The 19,163-nt window shown below is 32.5% G+C and overlaps 1 protein-coding gene across 1 annotated transcript in view; it reads right to left on the reverse strand.

The window, feature by feature from the left end:
- Positions 1–19,163, reverse strand: part of LOC127709299 (uncharacterized) — a 37,455-nt gene that overhangs the window by 11,787 nt on the left and 6,505 nt on the right. The gene's annotated exons all lie outside the window — the stretch shown is intronic.

The raw sequence follows: 19,163 nt of genomic DNA on the forward strand, positions 1-19,163 counted from the left end.
AGTGAGTGGTGATATTAGAAACCTGGACTTAACAAACATCAAGTGTAAAGTACACACAACACAATCATGTTGTATTTTCTGTAGTAATTGTGATAAACTTGCCTGTCCAAGCTGTATCACAAAAGGCCATGCTGGACATACTTTCATTGAAATTAAAGAAGCATATGAAATGAAAGTAGAATGTCTGAAAAAAACAAAAGAAAATTTAGAAATGAATGAGAAGAAGCTAGATGATGGAGAGAGAACACTTAATCAAATGACAGTGAATGAGAATTCCAATTGTCAGAAGACCATTCAAGATATTCAACATCAAAGGGAAACATTAAAAAGAGAGGTAGATAAACATGCTCTCAAACTCATAGAAGAAGTTAATCAGAATATGAAAAGCATCCAAGATTCAATTTCTAAAGAGAAAAAAAAAGTCTTAACAAGCAGACAAAAAATAGAAAATAATTATAAGACAGCAGAAGAAATGCTTACAACAATGGACATGTCTTTCTTCTTTGAAAATGCTGACATCATAGCAAAATCAATTGATGATAATGTAGAAGGGGTCAATGTTATTTATAAAAGTGTGCCACAGTTTAAACCAGGGAGCATCTCACAATCAAATGTTGGGACATTGTTTGAAGACATTAGTTCCAGCAATACCGTAAAAAATATGAAAGTCAACAAGGAGTTCACCACTGGATTAAAATATTGTCACTTTATGTCCGCTTGTTTTGATGGTTCTTTGTGGATAGGTGATGGTGCATCTAAACTCTTACAAAAAGTAAAGTCAGAGGGGAACATTCTTACAACATTATTAACCATAAACACTGAACTACGGGGTATAGCGGTCACACAAAATAATGATCTCTTGATTACAGAAACAGCATCAAAGCTTAAACTTGTCAATGGAAAGACTGGTAAAGTTAGTGATTCAAAATACAATGTGGATCCATTATTGATAATAAGTGTCCATATAACAAGTGATCGCAAGGTTATTGTAGGTGCAATGAGTCCTGGTGATTTCTTCCCTGCGACAGGAAGAAGAGTGGTGATTGAAATGGACCAGGAGGGGAATCATCTAACTGTGTATGAACACGATAAACATAAACACAATATATTTTCATATCCTTTGAGAATTACCAGCACCAGTAATGAAAATATCTTTGTTGTAGATTGCCGTTCCGAGGACTATAGAGGAAGGGTGTTGGTATTAGGTAAGGGTGGGGATATTTTAAATCAATACACAGGGTGTCAAGATTTAAAAACAAAGGATCAACCATTTTGCCCAATCAGTATAACAAATACACCAGCAGACAATGTAATTGTAGTTGATTTTTACAATCAGTTTCACATCCTTGACACTTCTGCTAACCTGTTATTCTACTACAATACCAGTGACATAGGAATAAAGCATCCATTCTGCCTTTTTTTCACAAGTGCAACAACATTCTACCTGGGATGTTACCAACCTAAAGGCAGTACAACAAACGTGAAACTCTATGAGATTCAGTGTCCAGGATTTTAATAACAAATTAGCAATGAAAATTAACTAAAACATTTCTTCTTTTTAAGTGGCAAATCAAACTGTTCATCTGAAATTTAATTGAATACCTGAACAGAAACCTCAATGAAATTGTAAATAAGGTCAAACTTAATTTTGTAAATTTTGATTATAGATAAAGCAAAAATTGTCCATGACAAGGTTTTAGAATGTGTAAGTTTATTGCTCTTTAACATTCCATACTTTGGGATTTCTAGAATTTATCTTCAAGACAAATATCGCCAAAAAGAACTTGTTGTTAATGAAATAGGTATAGGCTTTTGCATCCCTAAATTTGTTATGACATTTATAAAAACAAGATTCAGCTTATACAAATATTAATATCCTATAAAATAAAAAAATATCCGAAGTCATTTGTTATGTGGTTTTCATATTTTCAAATTTCTTTAAGCAATCCAAAACAATTGGAATTAAACAAAAGGTTGCATATGTTAGTGTGCTAAGCATACTTCACTTGTAATTTAAAGTAATGAGCTTTGTTGATAGAAACATCAAATGTCAATGAGGTATAAAAATTTGAATAATATATGAATCTTTGGATCAGGTATTCACTCTAAACTTGATTAAAACATTACCAAGTTAACTGATTAACAGATACTGAATATTTTTTTGAGACTCCTTGTGGATAATGAAGAATTAATTTGAAGTTTGAAGAACAGATATATCATTTTTAGTGTGTTTAGTGTATTTCACATATAGATGATATTTGTATATGTATATTTTTTTACTGATACATGTACTGAAAAAATTGCATATGTATTTTTTTTTTTGTGTACAATTTGGAGTTTAGTATGGCGTTCATTATCACTGAACTAGTATATATATTTGTTTAGGGGCCAGCTGAAGGACGCCTCCGGGTGCGGGAATTTCTCGCTGCATTGAAGACCTGTTGGTGGCCTTCTGCTGTTGTCTGTTCTGTGGTCGGGTTGTTGTCTCTTTGACACATTCCCCATTTCCATTCTCAATTTTATTGATGTTAAACGACTATTAAGTGCAGATATGTTTAACTATTTGATTATTTATTAGTTCTTTCCACTTTTTTTCTTCCACCATACATTTCTTGCGCTGTATTGTGGTTTTGCAATATGTCGATTAGATATTTGACATTTGATATCGAAAACAGTTTTTATGCTTTTGAAAAACACTTTCTTTAAGAGATTACTTTTTTTGATAAGAGTTATCTCCCTGACACACTGTTTTTCTAGATATCACTACTCCTTCGCAAACTGTCCGTTTTCTCAAAATTGATTATATCCTCAGGATATCAAGAATATTTTTGTATTCAACATAAGTGAAATGTAATTGCAACTTGTAATCCTTAAGTAACAGAGACCTAGGATCTTTTGATTTGAGGTTCTATTTTCTTCAAAAAGAAAATGAGGTCAAGGTCACAGATGAAGGTCATGTTCTAAATTTTGACTTTTGCTTGTTATCGCTACTAATAATTTTTTTATTTAAATTGTTAGTTGCGACTTGTCAAAACTCCAATACTTTCCAGTCTAAATGGTTCTATGACAACTTATAGGAGTTTTTTTCTCCGTTGGAATGTTTGATATAAGCTGTATGGTGATATAATTCATAAAACATACAAAGAAAAGACCTAAAACCAGATATTTTTTTAACCAGTGTTGGCGAGAAGCAAATATTAATTTTTTGTTTAGTTTATTTTTGTTAGAATAATTATAATCTTTCATTCAGTATTACTTGTAATGATTAGAGTAGAGGTCGTTTATACACTGTTTTTAATTGCAAATAACTTTTACGAACTTTATCACCACATTTTTGATAAAATTAAGAATTTATCATATCAGACTGTAACATTGCTAATGAGGATTTTGTTATTCAAATGAGAAACAACGAAACAATATGAACAGTTGTACAAGGAATATTATGTATATATTGTAAATATCAAACGTAGATCAGAGAATATTAGTTTTTGGAAGCAGCCAAATTTTCTATGGATGTAGTGGTATAACATTGTCGTAGAACTCAAATCCCAAAACATCTTATTTTATATTGAACTTTATTCCATAATAATCCTGTATTCGTAACAAGTGAGAAGAAATCTATGATATCAAACAAAGACTTTTTCTTATATAGAAGCAAATTATCTCCCTTATTTCAATCAAAAGAACATCCAAATCATATGATTTTGGAATCACTGTCAAGTAAACTATTATTTTAGGCGCATTGCATTTGCGCCAATTTTTACAAAATCCAATCTTTTATTTGCGCCACAAGGTTATATTTCATTTGCGCCAAAAAACAAAATCTACATTTGGTAACATAGAACGGAAAAGTTTAAAATATTCATTGCTACATCGTGAATAACAATTTTTTTTAGAGTATTCCCCCTGGGTAACTAAGTAAATTCATACTCATTTCTAATATAAAACTGAGAGTTACTTAGGTGTCAAGATGGACATTGTCAATTCTGAGACAAATAGGTCGTTAGTTTTCTCAATTGGATTGTTTCATATTTTTCATGTCAGAGCTGTTTATAGCCAACTATACGGTATGGGTTTTTTTCATTTTTGAAGGCCGTACGGTTGCCTATAATTGCTTTCGTCCATTGGCAATTATACCACATCTCCTTATTTTTATATGGAGGAAATAAGTCGGTTATATTATATGACTATACACATATAGGTTATAGTATATCTGAGCCGTTGATTACAAGTCTTGTGTCAAAACAAGCTTTTGGTTTTACTCCAGTGTATAGTGCTTTCTTTTAGGTTTTATGATCTTGTTAATTTGTAACACAACTGTGTTTTAACATTATTATGAAAAGTCTCTTATTAAGAACGTATCAGTGTATAGTGCTTTCATTATGGTTACAATGACTGATTTCGGAGGAATATGTTTTATTATGCAATCAAAAACTGTGTTTTAATGTTATTATTTAAAGTCTCTTTTGAATAAAACTATTTTTTTTATACTATTTACCTGTACTTACCTGTTTTATTGGCGCAAATGAAATGCAAATTGGCACAAAAGCAAAGCACTGATTATTTGACACCTGAAGTGCCTGTAAGTCAACTGGAAGTAGCTGTCATATACCTTATTTCATCAAAAAGTACCATAAACTATGTATTTTTGGAATTTGTGAAAGATATGCTATATTCTGACACCAGAAAGGACATTTTCAACCAGAAGTTAATATTTTCAAATTAAAAGATTTGCATTTCAGGTGGAAATACAGACCTTTAATTGTTCTCTGATCAAATTCTTTTAATTAACTAGTTTAATATTGTTTGATGAGTGAATTCAACATACTGTTTGATATTGAATTCACATTTTGTAGTTTCTCTTTGTTTTTGATGATGTTTTACAGAGATTCAGACTCAATGGTTACATGCATTATCGAAGATAACTGTATCATGTATATCTTACATTCTAATGTCATGTACAAACTATGTATGACTGCCTAGCAAATACAATTAAGGAAGATAGATACTGTTAGACTAATCACCCATTTGCTACTACTGGCCTGGGGTGTTTAACCACCTTGACTGTCCAAGAGACCAAATTTTAGGCTTATATATCTGTCATTTGTTGCTAATGTGTTGTTAATTTGTACCATATATTTTTATAAACAAAAACAAGTCTATCTGTCATTTGTTGCTAATGTGTTGTTAATTTGTACCATATATATTTATAAACAAAAACAAGTCTAAATTGAAAACAACGTTCAAACCTATGATTGTGTTGGATAAAAACCGCATTTTTTTTATACGTATGCATGCAAAACAAATTTCTTGGTAGAGGGGTCTAAATACAGCACAAACAACATTTTCCAAAAGACCAAATGAGTGAAAAAGTATATTTTAACAAAACGCATTTGACTAGCAGGTCGAACAACTGATGTTCTTAAACCCTGCTGACTGCCATTGGCGATTGCCAAATAAACGGATCACAAGCGTAACAAAATAGATCTTATTATTAATTTAGTGCCAAACAGAAAATAATAAACTTGCGGAAAAGATGGTATACCGCAAACATGAGGTGCAAAAATTTGTACACATTATCCGGATTTCGACAATTAATGTCTCTTCAGTGATGTTAGGAATCGAAACAGTATTTGGAAGGCCATATAATTTACCTCAATTTAGGATAGACTCTTGAATTTTGAAAGAGTCAAAATAGGATGAACGGATCATATAAACCCGAAGGCAAATATAATACAAGTCCAAACGAAAAAATATAAACAAGTCTAAATTGAAAACAACGTTCAAACCTATGATTGCGTTGGATAAAAACTGCAATTTTTATACGTGTGCATGCAAAACAAATTTCTTGGTAGAGGGGTCTAAATACAGCACAAACAACATTTTCCAAAAGACCAAATGAGTGAAAAAGTATATTTTAACAAAACGCATTTGACTAGCAGGTCGAACAACTGATGTTCTTAAACCCTGCTGACTGCCATTGGCGATTGCCAAATAAACGGATCACAAGCGTAATAAAATAGATCTTATTATTAATTTAGTGCCAAACAGAAAATAATAAACTTGCGGAAAAGATGGTATACCGCAAACATGAGGTGCAAAAATTTGTACACCATATCTGGATTTCGACAATTAATGTCTCTTCAGTGATGTTAGGAATCGAAACGGTATTTGGAAGGCCATATAGTTTACCTCAATTTAGGATAGACTCTTGAATTTTGAAAGAGTCAAAATAGGATGAACGAATCATATAAACCCGAAGGCAAATATAATACAAGCCCAAACGAAAAAATATAAACAAGTCTAAATTGAAAACAATTTATATTTATAAACAAATATTCAGACAAACACAAATAGTTTTAAAATATGATGATTTTTTTAAGAAATTCAACTGTTTAAAACATTTAATGGTAATTTTTATAGATTAGTTTTAAATTGATGTAATAACTATTTTTTCTTGAATCTTTATTTGCCCCTAGGGAGACACAAATATTTTAGATTACAAGGGAAATCATTAAGCTTGATATAATGGCAAATCAAGCAAATTTTACGTTAATTTGTGAAAAAGCAAAAATGAAAATATGGATAGCCACATATTTCTTTTGGTATCTGATCATGATAACTGATTACACAATGTTTAATTTTTTTTTGTTTTATATCCCCTCCCCAACCAAAAAAAATAATCAAGATTCCCCTATATAATCTACATACTTGAGCACCTGAGATCACCCCCAGTTTTTGGTTGGGTTCGTAACTTCGTATTGCTCAGTGTTTGGTTTTCTATGTCGTTTTGTGTACTATTGTTTGTTTGTCTTTTTCTTTTTTAGCCATGGCGTTGTCAGTTTATTTTTGACTTATGAGTTTGAATGTCCCTTTGGTATCCTTCGCCTCTTTTAAAATTTTTATGGCAATTTTTATCCCAATAATTCTTCAAAAATAAAAACTACGGTCTGTATTTTTTGCATCGAATTTATTAATAGATGGGTGTTTAACACTTAGCAGCTAATGTAAAAATACTGGTCTGGTACAAGTTGCTGCATAAATTAAAAGTTTTTCTTGAATATTGTCTAACAGGAACTCTGTTTAGAATTATTGTTGTAACATATGTAGAGTTACCAAAAGTAAGGTTTACCATCATATACATGTAGTTGGGAAAACGGTTTACTTATGAGACAATTTTTGCATGATATTGTATGCCAATGATCGCTGAAGACCAGTTACTGTCAATAATAAATTTAGCCATAATGAATAAAATGCTCCGCTGGGGCGCAGCTTGATACGACCGCAGAGGTCGAACCCTGAACAGTTGGGGCAAGTATGGACACAACATTCAAGCTTGATACAGCACTGAATTTGGATTGTAATTAAATATTTGACACAGCATAGGTTTCTGACACAGAATGAATGTGGTCTAAGAACTTAAAAATTTTTAATTTACCTATTCAAACCATATCATTATTATTTGCTTTTATATATAAATCAGAAATAACCAATTTAAAATGGTAAATTTTAAAGAAAAAAGGGGAAAAAAATCCCCTCCAATTTTTTGAACCCCCTTATAATTCATCACCCCAAACTCAATCCCAGCCTTCCCTTTGTGGTATGGTACCTTGCAGTACAATTTCAGAGAGATCCATACACTTGAACACAAGTTATTGTAGCCTTTTCAATAGTCGTCTGGCGCGAAAAGGACGATAACTCAATTTTAAAATTTAATATTTTCAGAGACGGTCAATTTCCGGAATTGCATGCTTTATCATCACGGTTTTTTCTTTGGCCGTCGATGACGACACTATTGCTGCATTCTTTGACAATAAGGTATATTTAACAAGACAGTATTATCAATGTATTATCGTGGTATCAATATATGTTAGCAATGTTAGATACCTGAATTAATTGTTATTTTGGCAAGGACAATTCATCACTTCCCCTGAAAACATGATTTTGTACAAGTTCACTCATCGGCATCTCCGGGCGGCAAAGCAGACCAATTTCCTGATAATTTTTACTACGGCATTCTGATTTTTATTAATTGCTACATATTACCGTTTTTTTTAAAATAATTTTTTGTTTATATTATCAACAAATAAGAGTAACATACTAGGTCAAGTTGTCGTTCGTAGTGTATAGTTTGTTCCAAACCAGTGTTCGTTTATTGTCAGGTTGGCAGTTGTTTATTAACAATAAAGTTGTTGCAACTAAAACACATGTATTCTTCAGTGTGTGTGTTTTTTTTTCTAATTAGTAATTGTTTATAAAAACAAATTGTTTCTAAATACATTTGGCAGATAGGATTATCATGTAATTGTTGTTTCCCTTGTTTAAAAAATAGAAATTGCGTGTTTCTATATTTAAAGATTTACATGACACTTATTCAGTACATATTTGTTAAATTGAATAGAAATTGCTATTTTGAATTCATTTGTTAAAGATATTTATTTACGTTCTAAAGTTTAGTATTTGCATCCTTGCTAATCATTTATAACCTTCGTTGAAAGACTTAATCATTTTATATAAGTTGTTTGGAATTATAATATCGAATTAAATTGTTGAAAAACATTAAAAGGCCCTATGCAGGGCTGACTAGGCTAAGGCTAGCCAGTCAAGGTGGTTTTAAACTTCCATCATCATCGATGATTTGTCTGTGGACTGACGTTCAGTCCAACCATGGGAACCTGTGCTCTTCCAAAATCTCCCTATGAGGTTAGTGCATCTGCCTTATGCGTTCTTAAAACGGATAATTATTGCAGTCATGTCGATTACTTTTGGTCTACATGATACAAATTGTACTTAATAAATTATATATTGTTTTCATTTTTTTTTTTTTGGTTTTTATTTAAATAGCGCTATTACATTAAGCATCAATCAGTCTTTTTATTTATCAGTTCACAAACTAGAACAAGCTGTGGTTCGCATCCCCTGCAGAATTGCTCCATATACATACATGACCCCAACCCCTTTTCTTTTTTGGCTATTAGTAAGGGGGTGACAGGGAACATTGATTCCCAGTTCCCTCCCCAAACTCCTACTTCATTCCGTATTCTGTTCCTCTGCACTCCTATTTTTTCGTCAACATGAATTATCCCAGTTTTATCAACCCTTTCCGCACGGTTAACACCACCCTGACTCCAGCTTTCATCTATCCAATTCCCATTCCCAGCCCTCTCATTCCATAGTTCCCATAATTCTGTCCACCCCTTATCAGTGTCACAATGACTCGCTCCCATTAACAACCCATCATTTGGCCACAAAATATATTATACTACCTGATTTGTTTCCTATATGCAAAAATAAATTCAATCACTTTTAAAATTTTCTATAGAATAAATTGAAAAAGAATCAGACTTTCATAAACTCAATTGAATTTGAATGTTTCAATGTCTTAAATTGTCATTCTTGCCTATTTATTTGATGGCTCCCTTATTACCCTATAATGAATCTTTTGTTTTAAATCCACAAAGATTACATAGCAAATAAATATTAAGGTTTTTTATCAAAGTTTACTTTGCGGTTTCAAAGTGAGGAACTAATTACAAAACATGGGTAAGCAAACTAAATACCTTGAAGATGTTTTAAAAAATAGACTATAGTTGATGAGATAACTCCTCATGTAACAAGATTTATCTCTCCTGTGATTAAAACACATTGAGATTGAGATCGAATTGTCTCCCTTTGATAACAGCTAGTACCAATGCACAATTATTGTTTTTGTGATTTTTTATTGATTAACAATAGTTAAATGAAAGAAAAAGGATAATACTTTCAATTTCGAGGTCTCACAAAAGCTTTTTTACCTGTTATTCTAATTTTTCATTAAAAACCCAAATTTAGATGAAAAGGCTAGTTATTGTCTGGAAACTAGAAAAATGCTTGTTTTTTTGCCCCTTTTTTGCCCCAAATTCCTAAATGTTTAGGGCAATTACCCCAAACTCAAACCCAGCTTTCCCTTTGTGATATGGAACCTTGCAGTACAATTTCATAAAGATCCATACACTTACACACAAGTTATTGTCCTGAAACTAAAAAAATGCTTGTTTTTTTGCCCTTTTATGGCCCCTTATTCCTAAACTTTTGAGGGAATTACCTCCAAAATCACTCCCAGCCTTCCCTTTGAGGTATGGTACCTTGCAGTACAATTTCAGAGAGATCCATACACTTGAACACAAGTTATTGTCTGGAAATTAGAAAAATGCTTATTTTTGGCCCCTTTTTGGCCCCTCATTCCTAAACTTTTTGGGCAATTACCCCCAAACTCAATTCCAATTTTCCCTTTGTGATATGGAACCTTGTAGTACAATTTCATAAAGATCCATACACTTACACACAAGTTATTGTCATGAAACTAGAAAAATGCTTGTTTTTTTGCCCCTTTTTGGCCCCTAATTCCTAAAATTTGGAGGCAATTACCCCCAAAATCAATCCCAGCATTCCCTTTGTAATATGGAACCTTGTGATACAATGTCAGAGAGATCCATACACTTACACACAAGTTATTGTCATGAAACTAGAAAAATACTTGTTTTTTGCCCCTTTTTGGCCCCTAATTCCTTAAATTTGGAGGCAATTACCCCCAAAATCAATCCCAGCATTCCCTTTGTAATATGGAATCTTGTGGTACAATGTCAGAGAGATCCATACACTAACACACAAGTTATGTCTGGAAGTTACAAAAATGCTTATTTTTGGCCCCTTTTTGGCCCCTAATTCCTGAACTGTTGGTACCATAACCCCCAAAATCAATCCCCACCTTCCTTTTGTGGTATTGAACCTTTAGGTAAAATTCCATTGAGATCCATTCACTTAAACTAAAGTTAGAGTGCGAAAACTAATGTGTCTTCGGACGACGACGACGCCAACAACATACCAATATACGACCACAAAAATTTTTTTGCGGTCGTATAAAAATTAATAGAATTTCAATTAATAAGGACAAAAATGTCATATTTTTCCTATAGTTTAGCAAGAAGAGAAGAAGGTAAACCAAAAAATAAACCAGACATATCATCATTCTGAAAATTAAAATTAAATTTTGAAAGTTAAAAATCTTTGAATTCTTTTGAAACAAATTTGTAAAGCAAGCATAGATATTGCTTAACATGAAAATGTAAGTTTCCAAAAATGTAGGAAGGCAAAAAGCATATCTTCTCATGACACATTAAAAAAAACTAAGTATTACCTTTTTTAAAAAGTATCACACAAAACAGATATTCAACAAAAAAATTTCAAATATTTGTTTGAAAATTACAGCAGTGTGTCCTTTTGTACATAAAATGAAAGTTGATTCTCAATCAGATCAGTAATATCAAGTAAGAATGATATTTGTTTATGCTGTCTCTTTTGTTAATCTTAAATTATCAGGTTATAAGCAGATTTTATATCAACAAGGTGCATTTTTCATGTTAGTGCAAAATTCGTAAAAATGGATTGCTTACTACAATTTATCTTACAACAAATTCACAATCAAATTGCTCTGTTTAATAAATTTTCAAGCTATATTTTACTATCTGGAAGGATGGTTTATACATTTATTATTTTATGTTTATGCCTGTGAATTTAGGTATTAAATGATGTGAAAGAACTGAAAATAATTTCTTTTCTATGAAAATGTTTTTTCACGTATACATTTATATCAACATATGTAGTTAGTATTTTGTTAATTAAATTCTTTTTTAAAAAAAGTCTTAATATTTAATGTATTTTCGTTGGGAAAAAGATTGATTCTTGGTTGATTATTGCTTGACGCCATATCAATACAAAAAGGCTATATCATAGCAATAAAAAAGGAGATGTTAGTGTATACTATAATAAAATGCCCCACTGGGCGCAGCTTGATATGACCGCAGAGGTCGAACCCTGAACAGTTGGGGCAAGTATGGACACAACATTCAAGCTTGATACAGCACTGAATTTGGATTGTGATTAAATATTTGACACAGCATAGGTTTCTGACACAGAATGAATGTGGTCTAAGAACTTAAAAAATTTTAATTTACCTATTCAAACCATATCATTATTATTTCCTTTTATATATAAATCAGAAATAACCAATTTAAAATGGAAAATTTTAAAGAAAAAAAAAGGAACCCCCCCCCCAAATTTTTTAAACCCCCTTATGATTCATCACCCCCAAACTCAATCCCAGCCTTCCCTTTGTGGTATGGTACCTTTCAGTACAATTTCAGAGAGATCCATACACTTGAACACAAGTTATTGTCTGGAAACTAGAAAAATGCTTGTTTTTTGGCCCCTTTTATGCCCCAAATTCCTAAACATTTAGGGCAATATATAAAATAAATACTCCCAAACTCGAACCCAGCTTTCCCTTTGTGATATGGAACCTTGTAGTACAATTTCATAAAGATCCATACACTAACACACAAGTTGTTGTCATGAAACTAGAAAAATGCTTGTTTTTTGCCCCTTTTTGGCCCCTAATTCCTAAAATTTTGAGGCCATTACCCCAAAAATCAATCCCAGCCTTCCCTATGTGGTATGGTACCTTGCAGTACAATTAAAGAGAGATCCATACACTTGAACACAAGTTATTGTCTGGAAACTAGAAAAATGCTTATTTTTGGCCCCTTTTTGGCCCCTTCTTCCTAAACATTTTGGGCAATTACCCCCAAACTCAATTCCAGCTTTCGTTTTGTGATATGGAAGCTTGTAGTACAATTTCAGAAAGATCCATACACGTACACATAAGTTATTGTCATGAAACTAGAAAAATGCTTGTTTTTTGCCCCTTTTTTGGCCCCTAATTCCTAAAATTTGGAGGCAATTACCCCCAAAATCAATCCCAGCATTCCCTTTGTGATATGGAATCTTGTGGTACAATGTCAGAGAGATCCATACACTAACACACAAGTTATGTCTGGAAGTTACAAAAATGCTTATTTTTGGCCCCTAATTCCTTAACTGTTGGTACCATAACCCCCAAAATCAATCCAAACCTTCCTTTTGTGGTATTGAACCTTATGGTAAAATTTCATAGAGATCCATTTACTTAAACTAAAGTTAGAGTGCGAAAACTAATGTGTCTTCGGACGACGACGACGCCAACGTCATACCAATATACGACCGCAAAAAAGATGTGGTATGACTGCCAATGAGACAACTTTCCACCAGAGTTAAAATGAAGTGGTAGTAGGCAATTATAGGAGTAATACCACCATTGTTTTTCCCCTATTAGTCTTTGTTAAATTTGCACTTTTCAAAAAAATTGAGCAGAATTTATCTTTGGTTCAAATAAAGAAATACTTGGTTTATCCTGTCCAGTACTACATACAAAATTTCACATAACAATTCATTGCATATAAGATAATAATCATCACTGGAAGTTAACCAATCAAATGTTCACCCCTTTTTTTCCTGTGTACAAGCTTTAGTAACCATGTAACCTCACGTTTCCAAAATATTCTATAGAAACATCAAATAAAAAAAGAATGTTGCTTTGAAACACCCAAGATATATGTTTATGACTCAGAAATTTTTTACTCAATTACTGTAATGAAATGTAGGATTAATTTCCTACAACTGTCAAATTCAAGGGAATATTTTTCTTCAACCCTTTTTCGTATGCAACAGGATGTGACGTACTGTGATTTGGTGGTATTACACCTAATAGGCCACTATATGCCTTCAACAATGATTGATTAATTGATTTATTGGTGTTCAACACCAGTTTCGACACTATTGGCTATTTCTTGGCAGTCAGTTTTTATTGGTGGAGGAAGCCAGAGTGCCCATAGAGAACCAAAACCTTTTGCATGAAATGTGACAATCCTACTGTATTAAGATTGGAGTCCAGCACACCTACCATGTGTGGGATTCAAACTCACAACCCCAGAGTTGACAGGATAGTGATACAGTAGTTGAACTACTTAGACCACTCAGCTCCCGAAGCCCCCTGCCTTCAACAATGAGAAAAACCCATACCATACAGTCAGCTTAAAGGACCCAGCATGAAAAATGTGTACATTTCAATTGAGAAAAATAAGGGCCTCATTTATAACAAACAATTGATGAAAAAACAAATATAACAGCCATGAACTAAAAACAACCACTGTACTACAGGCTCCTGACTTGAGACAGGCACATAAAGAATGCGGTGGGGTTAAACATGTTTGTGAGCGCTCAACTCTCCCCCTAATCTGGGACAGTGGCCACAACATAAGAACAAATTGTGAAAATCAGTTGCAATTGGCTAAACCCAAAAGATCAGTGAGTCTACGAGACACAAAAACCACTAACATAATAAAGTGTTGACACAGAGATGTCTCTCCTTTTTGTAATTTTGATAGTATAATGCAAATATTGAATCTAAATGGCAATATTTAAACAGGTTAACTATGCAAAACATTCAAAGTCAATGAACCATGACTTAAAGTGCAGGACCAAATAACCCAATGGAAATGAAAAATGCCAATGCTTATCAAACTGCATACCAAATACCATTGACTTATCATAAGTGGTTCCCTTTACATGACCTAAACACAAACTTTTATTTGATATCAATATAAAAGTTTCAAAATCAATGACACCATGCTGAGGGGGTGGGGCCATATAATCACCATGGAAAAGAGACTTGCAAATGCTAATACAACTCCATACCAAATATCACTGACTTAACATTAGCGGTTCCTCTTAAACTGATCTAATAACAAACTTAACATGTAAACAATGGAAAACTTTCAAAGTCAATAGACAATGACTGAAGCATTGGAGCCAAATAATTTCCATGGAAATTAGATGTGCCAATGCTAATGCTTCTACATATCAAATATCATTGACCTACCACTAGTGGTTCTTCTTAAACTGACCTAATCACAAACTAATACATGTACAGTAAGCAAAAGTTTCATAGTCAATAGACCATGACTGAGGGGGCATGGTCAAATAATCTCCATGGAAATGAGATGTGCCAATGCTTATACAACTGCATACCAAATATCATTGACCTACCACTACTGGTTCCCCATTAACTGACCTAATCACAAACTAATAAATTGTTGACATCGCTGCCAACGGAAACAGCATACCCAAGTCTCGCTTTTTGACTCTGTCAAGGCTAGACAAAAACAATAGACACAAACCACTGAAATAAAGTTACCGAAAGCTAGTTCAAAGCTTATGACAATTAATAAATAAATCATGTTCTCGCAGACTTAAGTATGAATCACCACAAAAAACCCATACAACATAATAAACTATAAATGGCCATAAAATGACAAATGTAAAATAATTAATACAAGAAAACTAACGGCCTGATTTATGTACAAAACAATAAATGAAAAACAAATATGTTATACAGCAACAAACAATAATAATTGAATTACAGGCTCCAGAATTTGGACAGGCACATACAGAATGTGGTGGGGTTAAAAATGTTTGCTGGGGCCAAACCCTCCCCCTAATCTGGGATAGTGGAGTAACAGTACAACATAAGAACTAACTATAATAAAATGCTTCGCTGGGGCGCAGCTTGATACGACCGCAGAGGTCAAACCCTGAACAGTTGGGGCAAGTATGGACACAACATTCAAGCTTGATACAGCTCTGAATTTGGATTGTTATTAAATATTTGACACAGCAAAGGTTTCTGACACAGAAAGAATGTGGTCTAAGAACTTGAATTTTTTTAATTTACCTATTATGGTCCAATGTCCAAAATCAAAATACATGGTTAGATTCAGCATATCAAAGAACCCCATATATTCAATTTTTGTTAAAAATCAAACAAAGTTTAATTTTGGACCCCAACTTGGACAAACTTGAAAACTGGGCCCATAATCAAAAATCTAAACACATGTTTAGATTCAGCATATCAAAGAACCCCAAGAATTCAATTTTTGCTAAAATCAAACTAAGTTTAATTTTGGACCCTTTGGACCTTAATGTAGACCAATTTAAAAAACGGGACTTAAAATTAAAAATCTAAATACACGGTTAGATTTGGAATATCAAAGAACCCCAATAATTCAATTTTTGATGAAATCAAACAAAGTTTAATTTTGGACCCTTTTGACCTCAATATGAACCAATTTGATAGCAGGGCCCACAAATAAAAAATCTAAATTCATGGTTAGATTCAGCATATCAAAGAACCCCATATATTAAATTTTTGTTGAAATCAAAAAAAGTTTAATTTTGGACCCCAACTTGGACCAACTTGAAAACTGGGCCCATAATCAAAAATCTAAACACATGTTTAGATTCAGCATATCAAAGAACCCCAAGAATTCAATTTTTGTTAAAATCAAACTAAGTTTAATTTTGGACCCTTTGGACCTCAATGAAGACCAATTTAAAAAACGGGACCCAAATTAAAAATCTAAAAACACGGTTAGATTTGGCATATCAAAGAACCCCAATAATTCAATTTTCGATGAAATCAAACAAAGTTTAATTTTGGACCCTTTTGACCTCAATATGAACCAATTTGATAGCGGGGCCTACAAATAAAAAATCTAAATACATGGTTAGATTCAGCATATCAAAGAACCTCATATATTCAATTTTTGTTGAAATCAAACAAACTTTAATTTTGGACCCCAATTTGGACCAACTTGAAAACTGGGCCCATAATCAAAAATCTAAATACATGTTTAGATTCAGCATATCAAAGAACCCCATATATTCAATTTTTGTTGAAATCAAACAAAGTTTAAATACTGGACCCTATCTTGGACCAACTTGAAAACTGGGCCCATAATCAAAAATCTAAACACATGTTTAGATTCAGCAAATCAAAGAACCCCAAGAATTCAATTTTTGTCAAAATCAAACTAAGTTTAATTTTGGACCCTTTGGACCTCAATGTAGACCAATTTAAAAAACAGGACCCAAAATTAAAAACCTAAATACACGGTTAGATTTGGAATATCAAAGAACCCCAATAATTCAATTTTAGATGAAATCAAACAAAGTTTAATTTTGGACCCTTTTGACCTCAATATGAACCAATTAGATAACGGGGTCCACAAATAAAAAATCTAAATACATGGTTAGATTCAGCATATCAAAGAACCCCATATATTCAATTTTTGTTGAAATCAAACAAAGTTTAATTTTGGACCCCAATTTGGACCAACTTGAAAACTGGGCCAAAAATCAAAAATCTAAATACATGTTTAGATTCAGCATATCAAAGAACCTCATATATTCAATTTTTGCTAAAATAAAACAAAGTTTAATTTTGGACCCTTTGGACATTAATGTAGACCAATTTGAAAACTGGACCCAAAATTAAAAATCTAAAAACACTGTTAGATTCGGCATAACAAATAAATAAATGTGATCAAAGATTTTACAAATCTAATGCGCCATACTGTGCAATTAAAGATTACTTCTTGAAATTTTTCAATATTTGAAATTTGAAAAAAAAATAAAATATTTGAAGAATAATTCTTTTTAATTTCTGAAATCTGAAATGAGAAAAAATTGGCCCCCCACAATTTCTTTTTATCCCCCCCCCCCTTTTTCCCCAAAAAAATTCTTTCCCTGAAGATATGGTCATAATCTCAATTCAAATTTCCAATGGAGTTGCAACCATAATTACCCATTTAAATTTACCATAGTGCTAACTTAATCTATTTTATAATAGAATTAATAAAAATATAGTGTCAAATCTTTCATATGGATTTTTTTGTAAAAAAAAAAGATGAAAACATTTGCAGATATTTTTACTGGTCTTCCTTTATAAATATGCATTTCTTTAAACATAATTTAAAAGCAGTGTAAGGGAAGTAACCAAAACATTGTATTTGGATTACCTCCCTTACACTGTTTTAGATTATCTTTATTGTTCATTAACAATTACTTTATACATAATTTAAAAGCAGTGTAAGGGAGATAATTTCAATGATGTATTTGATTTATCTCCCTTACACTGCTTTAAATTATGTTTTGTACTAAAGTATTTGTCCATTAACCAGGACAACCTTGTTTTTCCCCCTTTTTTGCCCCTAATTCCTAAACGGTTTGAGCCATAACCCCCCAAAGCAAATCCTAACCATCCCTTTGTGGTATGGAAACTTGTAGTATAATTTCAGAGAGATCCATACACCGTTCCACAGTTATTGTCTGGAAACTAGAAAATGCTCATTTTTGGCCCCTTTTTGGCCCCTAATTCCTTAACTGTTGGTACCATAACCCCCAAAATCAATCCCAACCTTCCTTTTGTGGTATTTAACCTTATGGTCAAATTTCAAAAAGATCCATTCACTTAAACTAAAGTTAGAGTGCGAAAACCAATATGTATTCGGACGACGACGCCGGACGACGACGACAACGTCATACCAATATACGACCACAAAATTTTTTTGCGGTCGTATAAAAATCAGTTGAAAAGGGCTGAAGTCATCAGATAACCTTGTTAGCAACATCTGGGCAAAGGCGAATATCCAATCAGACTGGCAGAAAGGATTAATTGTAAAACTAAAACAAAAGAAAGGTGACCTACAGATCTGTGACAATTGGAGAGGGATAAATAACCCTACTACCTGTACCCAGAAAAGTCTTTTGTAAGATCATCTTAGGCAGAGCTGATGAAGCAATTGACAACAAATTAAGAAAGGACAAGCAGGCTTTTGATAAGGCAGAGGTTACATAGACCAAATTATCACTCTACCAAATATAATAGAGCAAGGCATGAAGTGAAATACACCTATGTTTATCAACTTTATAGATTTAAAAATGAAGTGCTAGTAAGCACTGAAGGTTAAAGATTGCTTTCATTTAGCTTTGGTCATGGGAACTTGTAAATTAAACATTGCATTGCATTGAGCATTGGAAGGCAGTATGATAATGGTTCAACTACAATAATGAACAAAGGAAGATAACTCCAATTTTAAATTTTACTTTAACATGACATCATTGATATATTTAGAACAGATACTACATGTAGATTCATGCACCTTGCACAAGTTAAGTATAGTTATACACAAACATCATTTTTTAACTTCCATATCTGAGCATATATTTCATTAATAAATGTCTTGAATGTCATGGATAGGATGTACATGTATAGAAGGTTGTGATCAATGCACTATGTTTTGTATATATCTCAAGAGTAGTGATAAAGTTTGTAAAATTATAACTATCAATGTTTTGATTGCATGCATGCATGCAATCTTTACCCGAAAATGCCTGAAAATACATACAGC

Source organism: Mytilus californianus, unplaced genomic scaffold, assembly GCF_021869535.1.
Source record: "Mytilus californianus isolate M0D057914Y unplaced genomic scaffold, xbMytCali1.0.p SCAF_7, whole genome shotgun sequence".
Taxonomy (NCBI): domain Eukaryota; kingdom Metazoa; phylum Mollusca; class Bivalvia; order Mytilida; family Mytilidae; genus Mytilus; species Mytilus californianus.